The sequence below is a fragment of the Arachis ipaensis genome, chromosome B5 (genome assembly GCF_059453495.1).
Source record: "Arachis ipaensis isolate K30076 ecotype BB chromosome B5, ASM5945349v1, whole genome shotgun sequence".
In the NCBI taxonomy this organism is placed as follows: domain Eukaryota; kingdom Viridiplantae; phylum Streptophyta; class Magnoliopsida; order Fabales; family Fabaceae; genus Arachis; species Arachis ipaensis.
Window position 1 is genome coordinate 56,841,151 of NC_142440.1, and position 14,200 is coordinate 56,855,350.

The window sequence follows — 14,200 nt, forward strand, 5'->3', positions numbered from 1 at the left end:
GCAACTAGGAAAAGAATCTCCGAATACAGAGAAATCATCCATAAAAACTTCAATGAATTTTTCTATCATATTTGAAAAGATAGAAAGCATGCAGCGTTGGAAAGTTGCAGGGGCATTACATAATCCAAATGGCATGCGCCTATAGGCAAACACTCCATACGGACAGGTAAATGAGGTTTTCTCTTGGTCTCTTGGATCAACCACTATTTGGTTATATCCTGAATAACCGTCGAGAAAACAATAATATGCGTGCCCTGCAAGTCTTTCCAACATCTGATCCATGAATGGAAGGGGAAAATGGTCCTTTCGTGTAGCCTCATTGAGTTTCCTGTAGTCTATGCACATCCGCCATCCTGTGACGGTCCTTGTAGGTATGAGCTCGTTCTTCTCATTGGTAACCACAGTGATCCCTCCCTTCTTTGGCACAACATGTATGGGGCTAACCCAAGGGCTGTCCGAAATTGGGTATATGACCCCTCCTTGCCAAAGCTTCATAACCTCTTTCTGTACCACTTCCTTCATGATTGGGTTCAGCCTTCTTTGGGATTGAATTGATGGCTTGGCATCATCTTCCAACAGTATTTTATGCATGCATATGGCTGAACTGATTCCCTTCAAGTCAGCAAGGGTCCATCCAATGGCATCCTTATGCTCCCGCAGCACCTTGAGTAGTTCGTCCTCTTGATCTTGACTGATGGATGAATTTATGATCACTGGGTAGTTTTCATTTTCTCCTAGATATGCATATTTGAGAGTGGGTGGCAATGCTTTGAGTTCAAGTTTGGGTGCTTCTGATTTTTCGTTCCCTTCCTTTGGTGCATCTGGTATATGTATTTCTGCTGTAGCTACTTCTTCACTTGATTCAGATTCTTCCTCCACCAATCTCTCGTTCTCTTCAGGTTCATCTTCTTCAAAATTCTCCTCCACTTCATCCTCAAGTGCATCTAACCTCATGCATTCCCCCAATTGTTCCGGTGGATAACTCATGGCCTTGAACACATTGAATGTCATCTTTTCATTGTGTAATCTCAGGTTGAGGTCACCCTTCTGAACATCAATGACAGCTCCAGCAGTGGCCAAGAATGGCCTTCCCAAGATGATGGAGGCCTTGGCGTCTTCCTGCATGTCCAGCACCACAAAATCTGCTGGGAATATGAAATTTCCTACTTTTACTAGCAAATCCTCTACTATCCCGTGAGGGAATTTGAACGACCGGTCTGCCAGTTGTAGGGCCATTTTTGTTGGTTTAGCCTCCTCAATTTTCATCTTTCTCATCATAGCTACTGACATCAAATTGATGCTGGCCCCTAAGTCACAAAGAGCCTTTTCTACTGTGATTTCTCCTATAATGCAAGGGATCTGAAAACTCCCAGGATCCTTCAGTTTCTGATGTAGTTTATGCTGAATGATAGCATTGCACTCTTCAGTTAGTATCACAGTCTCATTGTTCTTCCAGCTTCTCTTCTTAGTCATTAGCTCCTTCAAAAACTTGGCATAAAGTGGCATTTGTTCTATGGCTTCAGCAAATGGTATGTTGATTTGTAGCTTCTTGAAGATTTCCAAAAATCTCAAGAACTGGTTGTCATCTTCCTTTTTCTTCAATAGCTGGGGGTATGGAGCTCTTGAGATGTTCAGTTGGGGTATCTTTTTTTCTTTCTGCAGACTTGGCGTGGGGGTTTGCATTCCATCTTGCTCTTCTCCCTTTTCATTTGGGCCTTCTTCTTGTGGTTTTTGGGGATGTTCCTTCAGTTCCTTCCCACTCCTAAGTGTGATAGCTTGACACTCCTCCCTTTTGCTTGAATGGGCATCATAGCAAAAATTGTGGTTTGGAAGCTGCTTAAATAGATAGTTGATTTGTGTTTCTAGTTTTGTGATGGCAGTATTTTGATTCTGCATGTTTGACTGCACTTCCTCTCTGAATGCTTTACTGTCTTGAATGTCTCTGCATATTCCTTCAATGAAGGTTTTGATCGTTGAGAGCTTGTCATCAATTGATGAGTGGTTCAGAGCAGATGTGCTGTTTTGGTTTTGATAAGTGTGTGAAGAAGTGTTGTTGTGGGGGTGTTGAGATGTCCTCTGGGTGAATTGCTGGTGAGCTGCATTGTTGTTGGAGTTGTAACGTCTCTGGTCTTGGTTTTGATCTTGCTCACTTCCCCACCCAAAGTTTGGGTGGTTTCTCCATCCAGGGTTGTAAGTCTTGGAGTATGGATCATAGTTTTTCCTTAGTGAATTCCCAATGTAGTTAGCTTGCTCCTGACTCCCCTCTGCTTCTTCATTCACTCCTTCTTGGATTGTTGATGAAGATGAGATTGCTGCTACTTGGTTCCTCTCCATCTTCTTGGTGAGGTCAGCCAGCTACTGGGTAATGAGTTTGTTTTGGGCCAACAGAGCATCTATATTGTTTAGCTCCATCACTCCTCTTGTGTTCCCTCTTTCGGAAGCATAGAAGTAGTCGTTTTCTGCTACTGTTTCAATAACATCTATGGCTTCCTCAATGGTTTACTTCTTGTTCAAGGATCCTCCAGATGAATGGTCCACGGCCTTCTTTGACTCATAAGAGAGCCCTTCATAGAAAATGTGCAGCTGGACCCATTCGTTGAACATGTCAGGTGGACACCTCCTTGTTAAGTCCTTGAACCTCTCCCATGCTTCATACAGAGTCTCACCATCTTGTTGCCTGAAAGTTTGAACCTCAGCTCTCAGCCTATTGATTCGTTGAGGAGGGTAAAATCTTGCTAAGAATTTGTTCACCACATCCTCCCAAGTTGTCAAGCTCTCCATTGGGAAAGATTCCAGCCACTTGGCTGCTTTGTCCCTGAGTGAGAAAGGAAATAAGAGCAGTCTATAGGCGTCAGGATGGACATCATTAGATTTCACTGTGTCACATATTCTCAGAATCAAAGGAAGTTGAAGCCCCGCTTCTTCTCCCTGTCATGCAACCAACAAGTACAAGCAAGGAAAATAGGTACAGACAGCATTTGTGTCAGAATTACTGTTAGTTGTGGGTGATGCAATATATCAAACAGTTAGTGGGTTAGCAAACAGAATTGAAAATAACAAAGAAAAACAAAAGAGTAGAGGGTGAAGGGAATAAGTTTAACTAAAACAAAAAGTAAATCACTCAAACAGAAAAATAAAATTCACAAAATAAAATGCTCAATCTAGTGATCTTCCAATTTAATCATTGTTGATGCACAATCAATCCCCGGCAACGGCGCCATAAACTTGATGCACGGAAAACTTATCTCTCAACAAATCTCCCTTCGGCAAGTGTACCGAAGTTATCATCAAGTAAAAACTCACAATAGAGTGAGGTCGAATCCCACAGGGATTGATTGATCAATCAACTTTAATTAGAAGAATGTTCTAGTTGAGCGAATTCAGAATTTGGGTTGAGAGTTGTAGAAAATAAAATGGCGGGAATGTAAATAACAGAAAAGTAAATGCTAGAATTAAAGAACTGGAAGTAAATGACTGAGAATAAAATGCAGAATTGTAAACGGGAATGGGGGATTTGCTCATAAAAGTAAATAGCAGAAATTAAAGAGAATGGGTAAGATCAGAGATGGGGAGTTCATTGGGCTTAGAAGATGTTGCAATTCTCTGGATCAAGTTCATTTTCATCTCTTCCTCAATCAATGCACTCATTGATCTCCTTGGTAATCTTAAGTGATTGAATTACAATTTCTTGCAATTCAATCTCTCAAATCTTGATCAATAGCCAATTCCTTGGTCAATTGCTCATGAGAAGAGATGAAGTATGGTCATTGATTATACCACATGCATTTCCCAAATCAAGTGTTGAGAGGGTTATAGTCACATACCCATCCAAACCCAATTTGGTCCAGCATGAGAAAGCATTCAAGTAAAATCAAGAGGAAAGATAGAAGACGAATAATGAAAATTAGTATTGATCCATCAATTTATAGCAGAGCTCCCTAACCCAATGAAAGGGGTTTAGTTGTTCATAGCTCTTGAAAATGAAAACAAAGATGGAGAATACATCATAAAACTAGAAATTGCAAAGAAAGTAAATACAGAGAGTAGTTCTCTTTTTCCCAGCCTTCCAGATTTCCTTCTCAATCCAAAGCTACTCCTATATATACTACTCTTCTCAGCTTCTAGTGTGATTCTTCAAGTCTTGGGCCTTTGGATCTTGAGTTTGAAGCAGTTCCTTTCTTTATTTGGGCTTGGCTTTACTTGCAGAGAGAAAGTGCGAAGTGGGCGGAGACTTTAGTTCAGGACGTTAGGGGTGTTAATATTTAGTGAGAATAATAGTTCGAGAACGTTAGTGACACTTAACATTGTCACTAACGTTCCAATGCACCCCTTTGCCTCACGTTAAAACCCACGTTAACCTAGTTAACGTGGCTTTTAACGTTGCCTTGTGAACCTTCGAGAACGTTAGTGACACTCAACATTATCACTAACGTTCTAGTGTGCCCCTTCTTGCTTCACGTTAAACCCCATGTTAACTAGGTTAACATGGCTTCTAACGTGGCCCTTGCCATCCTTTGAGAACGTTAGTGACATTCAACATTGTCACTAACGTTCCAATGTACCCATAGGTCTCACGTTAGAGTCCATGTTAACTAGGTTAACGTGGCTTCTAACGTGGCCATCTTTAGCCATCCCAACGTTGGTAACAATGTTGAGTGTCACTAACGTTGGTTCATCCTTCATTCCTCATCGTTAGCTTCCACGTTAACCAAGTTAACGTGGAAGTTAACGTGACTCTTGGGGGTTGTGTGGTTGCTTCAACATTAGTGACAATGTTGAGTGTCACTAACGTTGTCGACAACTCTTCATCCCTTACGTTAGTTCCCACGTTAACCAAGTTAACGTGGGAGTTAACGTGGTACTTTGCATCATAGGCCAACGTTAGTGACAATGTTGAGTGTCACTAACGTTGGCTTCTCTTCCCCCCCTAACGTTAGAGGCCACGTTAACTAGGTTAACGTGGCTTCTAACGTGGCCACTTATGAGTAATTGCCAACATTAGTGACAATGTTAAGTGTCACTAACGTTGGCTCAACTTCTCTTCTCCACGTTAGAGTTCACGTTAACTTAGTTAACGTGACTCTCTAACGTGGGCATTGATGGCTTTTTGAGAGTGTTATTGGCAATCACTTTTCTCATTAACCTTGCAAGTTACCTCCCTTTTTCTTGCTTCCTTTTGGTCCTGAAATCAAGCAATAAAGTGCATCAAAGCTCTAGTCCAAGTCATGAGTAATGCAACATAATAATTGTCACTAAACTTATGCAAAATCCTCATGAAATTATGTAAAATGCACAATATATGCTTGAATCAAGGCATAGGTGAATATCTACCCAAAACTAGCTTATTTCCTAAAGAAATGCATGAAACTAACCTAAAAACAGTAAAGAAAAGGTCAGTGAAACTGGCCAAGATGCCCTGGCATCAGAACCCTTTCCTCAACATAACTTTGGACCACCAAACTCACAAGCCCCTTTCCGCCATTCACCTCTATATGACCCCAACCCTCAACCACCATACCAACCACCTTATGAGCCATATGAACCATATATAGAACCATCCCAATTCCAACCCAATTACTCCCAACCACCACCACTTTCTTTTGTAGCATGTCCAAGTCCGGCAACCCGAGAAGCAGAGGATCGCCTAAAGGAAACAGTAATTAAATTTCAGGCAACCGTTTAACAACTGGGGCAAGTATTAATTCAATGGGCTTCTAAACGCTTAAATACACAAGGATCAGCCACAGCCCCATGTGGACAGTCTAGTGAAGAACGTAATATGAAGGAGATACCAGAAACCCAGTGGACAAGACAGAGAATGAATTCGTACTAGAACAAGTAGAAGAAGCTGTCATTGTTCAACAAGAAGAGTTGGTTGAAGACTTAGGAGATGCAGAACCTCCATGGGAAAGTCCAGTCATAGAGCCTCCTTCCAAGACGGTTGTAATTGATGCTGAGGAGGGTGTACAACCTCCGAAGCATATCATAGTTGAAGACTTGGAAGAGGTTGATCAAGAGATGGAGATTCAAGAAGAAGAAGCACAACCTCCCATGCCCTTGGAAAGCAATGAAGAGGAGATTGAATTGAAAGAGAGCTACCAAGAGGAAGAGGTTGAAATTGAAGAAGTTTGCAAAGAGGTGGTAATTATCAGAGAAGAGCACAAGGGAGTGGAGCTTGCAATTTCATTAAAAATACTTCCCCCTAAGTTGCTATCATCCTTCACAACATTCAAGTGGGTAAAATTCATATCCCATAGCTTTCTAATCCCACTTGAATATGGGCTACTGGAGACGGATGGTCAACTTAGAGCTCTTTGTGGCATTAAGAGTAAGAGGAAGATGGCCAGTGACAAGAATTGTCAAGCAAGGTTCATCATGGTTGGAAGCTTTAAGTTTAAATGCAAAGGTTGGTATAAAGCTCAACTGAATGGGTCTAGGAAGCTGTTTGGTCGCTGCAGTGAGAATTCAGATCACCTTTCACCTGGCTGGAAAAGTGCAGATCGAGACAAGAACGGGTGTAAAAGTAAAGTTTGGGATCCTGGAATCTGTTCTGACATTTGTCACCCCGGGAGCCTAAGAATCTGTTTGAAGCTTCTTAAGGGCTTTACATGCTTAGTTTGGGACCCGGAGGCTACTGGAAATACAAACATTTGTGGGGATTCCTAGATCAGTACAAGCACAAGCCACCATAGCAGAAATCTCATCAAATGTCCAACTTAAGGACTATAACTAAAAGTGCTAGGTAGGAGACAACCCACCATGGTATGATCGTTCCCTTTTCATTACTTAGTTTTATTTATTTTTGAATTTTATTTTATTTTGTTATATTGAACCTGGAGTTTTGCATCACATTCATATTAACACTGCATTCTGCATTTTTCAGATTATAAAAAAAAAAAAAGCGAGCACGCGACGCGACTGCATCAGCGACGCGTTTGCGTCGCAAGGAGAGAAGAGAAAATAAAAACGAACAGAGAGTCACGCTGGAGCAAGGCTGGAGGTGTGCCAGTGGCACAATTCGTCCCACGCGACTGCGTCATTGACGCGTCCGCGTCGTAGGGGAATACTGGCCTCCCACGCGATCGCGTGCTCCACGCGGCCGCGAGACCTGGATTTCGACGTCAAAGGGTGCATGGCCGAAAGTTGAGCTGGAGTTGGGCTGGACTCGTGCTAGCAGCCCAAGCCCTCCCACGCGAACTCATGCCCCACGCGTCCGTGTCATATTGGAAATAAGGCCACTCACGCGATCGCATGTCCCACGCGATCGCCTCACCCAGGATTTTGGCAATACTAAGTTTTGAACAGAGAGTTATGCGACCGCGAGGCTGCACTCACGCCACCAGCACAAATCAAGTCACGCGATCGTGTGTCCCACGCATCCGCGTCGTCTAATGTTATTTGCGCACCACGCGACCGCGTCACCCACGCGATCGCGTCGCCAGCGTCGCACAACCTATCCAGATTAGTGCCAATTTTTCTTATCTTTTCTTCTCCGAATCCTTATTCTTCTTATCTTTTCTTACTTCTTTTTTCTTCCCTTCTTATTTTCTCTCACTTCCATTTTACTTTATCTAAATTATTTGCATACTTTCATTCATTGCATATTTTTATTTTTCTAAAAATTATTATTGGTGTTCAAATATTCTTATTCAACTGTTACATCTTTTCTGGTATTTTCTTGATGCTTAGTGACTTGTTTTATTTTGAATAGGTAATATTATTTATATCAATGCCAATCTTTTATTACTGTATTACTTTTACATTGATATGAATTTATATTATCTCTCCTTACCCACACTCTCCCTCATTGTTGCAACATTTTTTTCACCACTGGTATGCCATGTGCTTCTATTGTTTTCTCACTTGCATGTTGTAGCTACCATGTAATTAAGACCCTCATTATTTGGCATCAACCAACCCATGTTTTATTTATTTTCCTATCTTTATTTCTGGGTTACTCTTTTTCCCTTTTCTTTCAGGATGGCCACCCGGAAGGGAAGCGAAAGACGTACATGGGGAGACAGACAAGTTCATCTGCAAAATCCTTAGAGAAAAGCAACAGTTGAAACAACCCGTCCACCTGCAAATCTCAGTATGCACCGAGGACGGTGCAATCTTTAAGTGTGGGGAGGTCGATACCGATCTCCATGGGTTAGTACTTTCTTTTCAACACCAATAATCTTATTTTCTTTATTTGTTCATTGTTGCATTTGCATGTTTGTTTGATTTTTGCATATTTTACCACTTGGTTGAACTAATATTTTCTTTTTCAAGAAACCTTTTAGAGCATTTCACTAATTTGAATAAAATTTAATATTACACTTGTTTGAAGAAATATTATACTGGAACATGGTTTAGAGCTCGAACACACAAAACCTATGAGATTTTGAGCCTATTTAAATTGGTTGCATTTTATCAACCAAAATTTAGTTTTAGTGTGTATTTTTCTCTCTAAAATTGTGATTTTTGTCTTGCTTAATTCTATATTTCCATGATTTGATGTATGCATGCACTTACATGATTGAGGCCTTTGTTTCACTGAGCTTACATACCCATATGGCCTTACCTTTCATTATCCTTTGCAAAACAATTTGAGCCTATTATACCCCTTTGTTCCTTACTTTAGCACATCATTAACTCTAAGTGGAAAACAATAATGTCCTTAATTTGAATCCTTAGTTAGCTTAGACTAGTGAGAGTGCTCATAAATTAAGTGTGGGGAAGCGAATTTGGAAACAATTGGTTTGAGAATTGAGTATGTTAGAATTTTCTGAAAATGTGAAAAAAAAATGTTTAGGACATGATTCATGCATCCAATAATTTAATCACATGCATTGAGAAAAATAAAAGAAAAAGAAAAAAAAAAATATATATATATATATATATATAAAAGAGAAAAAAGAAAAAGAGAAAGAGCAAATAAGTAAAAGGGGACTAAATGTCCCAAAGTAAGTGGTGAAAGCAATGCATATGAGTTGTACTTGAAATTAGAATGCATGAATATGTGGAAAACATGGTTAATGGATGGTTAGATGTTGTATTATAATTACATGGATTGTTTAAGTTAGTTGGGAAAAGTTTAAGTTAATTAAGGATTCAGATTTTAGTCCACTTGGCCAAATACAATCTTACCTTAACCCTAACCCCATTACAACCCTTAAAAGACCTCTATATGTGTATTTTTGCATTAAAATTATGTTGATTGTTAGATGAAGAGCAAGCCTTAGAAAGCAAGGTTAGTAGAGAATTGAGAGAATCGAACCTAAAATATTTGAGTGATTAGAGTGTATACACTACCAGTGAGGGTTCGATGCTCAATCCCTTGTTCCCTGCTTTCATGAGCTATTTTCTTCTACAAGTCTATTTGTACTTCATTTTTTTATGATTAAATTAGTGAAATCCAATTCATATTTATTCTTGGAGAACTTATTTACTCTTAACCAAGTAAGTAAAAGCATTTAGCATGTAGTTGTATTCATAGGTTGCATTTCATGCATTCTACCATTCCTCTTCATTTCTTTATAGCTTCTCTTGAGCTTAGCATGAGGACATGCTAATGTTTAAGTGTGGGGAGGTTGATAAATCACTATTTCATGGTTTATCTTGTGCTCAATTGAGTGGATTTTATCAACTCTTTACCCACTTATTCATAATATTTGCATGGTTTTACATTTCCTTCCTAATTATGTGCTTTAATGGAAAACATGCTTCTTTGATCTTATATTTGCTAATATTAAATCATCTCTTATTACCATTAGATGTCTTGATATGTGTGTTGAGTGTTTTCAGATATTATAAGGCAGGAATGGCTTGGAGGATAGAAAGGAAGCATGCAAAAGTGGAAGGAATACAAGAAGTTGGAGAAATTGCTAAGCTGTCCAGCCTAACCTCTTCGCACTCAAACGGCTATAACTTTAGCTACAGAGGTCAAAATGACGCGGTTCTAGTTGCGTTGGAAAGCTAACATCCGGGGCTTCAATTTGATATATAATATTTTATAGTTTTTCTTACGCTAAGGGACGCGACCGCGTGATCCATGCGGCCGCGTCGCAGTGACAGAAATCCAGCGTGGCAAAATTCGAAACCAGCGAATTCTGGACTGTTTCTGACCCAGTTTGCGGCCCAGAAAATACAGATTAGAGGCTATAAAGTGAGGGACTGCATCCATTCATGATGAGGCTTTCACATTCACAATTTTAGGAGTAGATGTAATTTTTAGAGAGAGAGGTTCTCTCCTCTCTCTTAGGATTAGGATTTAGGATTTCTCTTAGTTTTAGAGTGACTCTCAATCCCAGGTTCTTTATTATTATATAATTTATGAACTCTTCCATGTTACATTTGATGTCTTTATTAGAGTTAATTGAGGTATTCCAGACTTATTATTGCTTTCTTTAATTTATTAATGCTCTGTATTTATCCAAATTATTTTCATTCTAGTAGAATTTCCCCTTTTGGCTTTGGTTAAATAATTGGTGACTCTTGAGTTATCAAACTCATTATTGATTGAGAATTGGAATTCTTCAAGAATTAATTCATCCACTTAACTTACCTTCATAGTTAGAGGTTAATAAAGTGGGAGAAAAATCCAATTCTCGTTACAATTGATAAGGATAACTGGGATAGGACCTCCAGTCTTCATACCTTGCCAAGAGTTTATTTTACAGTTATTTATTAATTTTTATTGCTTGAAAATATACCTGTGCACATTGCCCAAACTCCAAATTTCTCAAAACCCCAAATTTACAATCTCCATAATCAATAATAAGAACATACCTCCCTGCAATTCCTTGAGAAGACGACCCGAGGTTTGAATACTTCGGTTGTCAATTTATTTAGGGGTTTGTTACTTGTGACAACCAAAACGTTTGTACGAAGGGATTTCTGTCGGTTTAGAGACTATATCTACAACGCGACTGTTTTTATGACATTCTTTACTGGCAAAAAATCCTAACGTCAGATAGAATGATCTTCCGGAGGGTGCTTCATAACTCCATTTAGATTGAAGCTTACTACTCGACCGTCTATTTCAAAAGAGTATGTTCCTGAAAAAGCATCCAATTTGAACTTCGAGGTCTTCAGGAATGGTCTTCCGAGTAGGATTGATGATGGCTTCTCTGAGTCATTTTGGGGCATCTCCAGGATATAAAAGTCAATGGAAAATGTGAGCCCCTTAATGCCCACTAATACATCTTCAGCAACTCCAACCACTGTAATAATGCTTTTATTTGCTAACACAAAACGAGCTGCCAACCTTTTTAAGGGAGGGAGCCTCAAAATATCATATATGGACAAAGGCATTATACTCACACATGCTCCTAAATCACACATGCAGTCAGAAAATACCACACCACCAATAGTACAATTAACCATACATGGACTTGGATCACTACACTTTTCAGGTATACCCCCCATTAAAGCAGATATAGAACTACCTAAAGGAATAGTTTCTAATTCATTAATTTTGTCTTTATGTATACATAAATCTTTTAGAAACTTTGCGTATTTAGGTACCTGCTGAATAACATCAAAAAGGGGAACAATTACCTCAAACTTTTTGAATATTTCTACCATTTTGGGATCAGGTTCCAACTGCTTCCTGGGCTTACTTGCAAGTTGTGGAAATGGAATAGGAATGGCGTTTTCTGCAGTGTCTGCACCCTTTGGTGCTTCTTCCTGTGATTGAGCTTCTTCTTCTTCAGCCATGTCCTGTGTGTTCTCTTCCTCCTCAACTTCTTCTATTTCCCCTACCTCTTCAGCTGAGGCATGTTCTGGTAGGTTTGGCTCCTCCTGATTCCTCTCTTGCAATGTGGTTCCGGACCTTAGGGTAATGGCATTGATGCCACCCTTTAAATTGGGTAAAGGTTGAGAAGGAATTCCGTTGGAGCTTGCCTGTTGAGTGTTTGAAGTATTGGGTGGTGCCAGCTGAGAGATGAGAGCTTGTATAGCGGATGCTAGGCCATTAAGTGAACGTTCCATGTTCCTTTGTCGTTGTGCAATGGATTGAAGAGCATCGTCACTCGGAGAGGAATTAGATTGAGTGATCTGCAGAACTTGTTGTTGGTTATGTTGTGGTCCTTGGGACTGCCTCAGGTGAGGTGCTCTGTAAGGTTGGTTTTGGTTCTGCTGCCTGTTGTTGTTATTATTCCACCTCTGATATCCTTGATTGTCTCTGCCTCCTCTGTTATTATTGTCCCTCTAATTCTGGTTAGAATTATCTCTCCAACCTTGGCTAGAACTGTCCTGCCATCCATGGTTGTAACTGCCACTTTGATTGTACCCTTGGTTGGGGTAGTCATAGAAGTTATGAGTGGCTGCCACAGTGTTGTCTTCCTGTTGGAGCTGCGAACATTCATCAGTATAATGGCTGTAATCAGCACAGATCCCACACACTCTCTGTGGGACTAGCTGTTGGCTTTGCTGTGCTTGTTGTTGACTCAACTGCATCTGCTTCAGTAAGTTGGTCATTTCACATATACTCTGAGCCAGAGCAGTAGTTTCTTTGCTAGAAGATACCTCTGTAACAACCTTTAACCGTCCTTGTTTCTGCCTGTGATTCCCTGTAGACTCAGCCAAGTCGCTGATCAATTGCCATGCCTCATCAGTGGTCTTGTACTTTTTCATAGACCCATTGCTAGCACTTTCCAGTGTGGTCTTATCTTGGGGCCTCATGCCCTGTGTGACGTAGCCGAGTAACACTATCTTGTTAATCATATGGTGGGGGCATGCTTCCAGAAGGTTGTTGAAGTGCTCCCAGTATTCATAGAGAGTCTCGGACTCGTCTTGAACAATCATGGAAATGTCTTTCCTCAGTTTATCAATAACTTTAGCTGGAAAGAATTTTTCCAAAAATTCTCTTCTGAGCGTATCCCAGTCAGAAATAGTTGCTGCGGGTTGAGTGTAGTACCACTCTCTCGCCTTTCCCTCAAGAGAAAATGGGAAAGCTTTTAACAGAATAGAAGTTTCATCTGCACCGTCGCGCCTAACAGTAGAACAGGCTGCTTGGAAATCTCTAAGGTGCTTGATAGGCTCTTGAGCAGGCAAGCCATGAAACTTAGGCATCAAGTTGAGCAGTGCAATCTTTATTTTAAAGTCTGTAGCCACTACTGGGTGATGCACTTGAAACGATTGCATTGTAAAATCAGGGGCTCCAGCCTCCTGAATAGTAATTTTCCTAGGTACTGCCATGTCACCTACACGTAAATCAACCGAATAAGCAGAAAGGGAGCTAGTTTCTTCCTCAAGTGACATTTCAGATTCACCCTCAGAGAGGACTAACCGACGCCGAGCTTGACTTATTTGTGAGATAGTTCTTTCAATCTTAGGATCAAATACTGGCAAGCTTGGATCAGGAAGTGAATGCATCATTTAACGAAAGAAACATGCAGCTCATAGTAGCAAAATAAAATAAAATGCAAATAAATAAATTCCAATCAATAACTTAGCACTCTATTGCAACTCCCCGGCAACGGCGCCAAAAATTGACGTGGCGGAAATTGACGAGTTAAGAAACTGTTATAAGAGATACGTTGCAAGTACAGTTCTTAACCAACCAAAAATCTACTTATCAATTTAGAAGGGTTGTCACAAAATTAAAATTAAAATACTGGGAGTATGAATCCCAGGTCGTCTCCCAACGAGTTGCAGAAAGGTGTGCTATTTTATTAATCAGATGTTTTCTAAAATGGTTTGAGTTGATAAACAGGAAATTAAATCAGAGAAATTATGTAATTTTAATAAAAACCTTGACTGGGAGTAGATTAGTTGGAAGCCCTATTCTTGTTGGAGTACTCTCAAGATTAATTGATGATTGAAGGTTATTCTGCTTAGTTATCCCTTACTAGGTAGGGGAAAGTCAAGCAAGTTGGAAAGCTATTTCTATTCACAAGTTCCAATCCTCTCTCTTGGAAAGGATTAGTGTCAGTGACTAGAGGACAATCCAACGATAAACCCAATTACAATTTTTCTGTTGAGCATTCCAACTCAAGATCCTCCTTTCAATGAACTCCCAATCAAGTTATGGAACTACTCGCTCATTATGAATGTAAACTTCACAACATAAGAAAGGGAAATAAAGAGAGACATGATAAATAATAATAAAAAAGATCAATTAAAAATAAAAGTGGTTCTTGTATTAATAAATTCTAAAAATAATCCAATAGTAATTCTGAATAAATTGAAGACATGGAAGAGTAAGAGACAA

General features: G+C 39.9%; 1 non-coding gene across 1 annotated transcript; it reads left to right on the top strand.

Annotated features, from left to right (window-relative positions):
- The first annotated feature begins 2,602 nt into the window (after positions 1-2,602).
- LOC148564277 (small nucleolar RNA R71) lies at positions 2,603-2,706 on the top strand. Its single transcript, XR_015883994.1, has one exon. It is a non-coding gene; the product is annotated as a small nucleolar RNA R71 (small nucleolar RNA).
- The last annotated feature ends 11,494 nt before the right edge of the window (positions 2,707-14,200 follow it).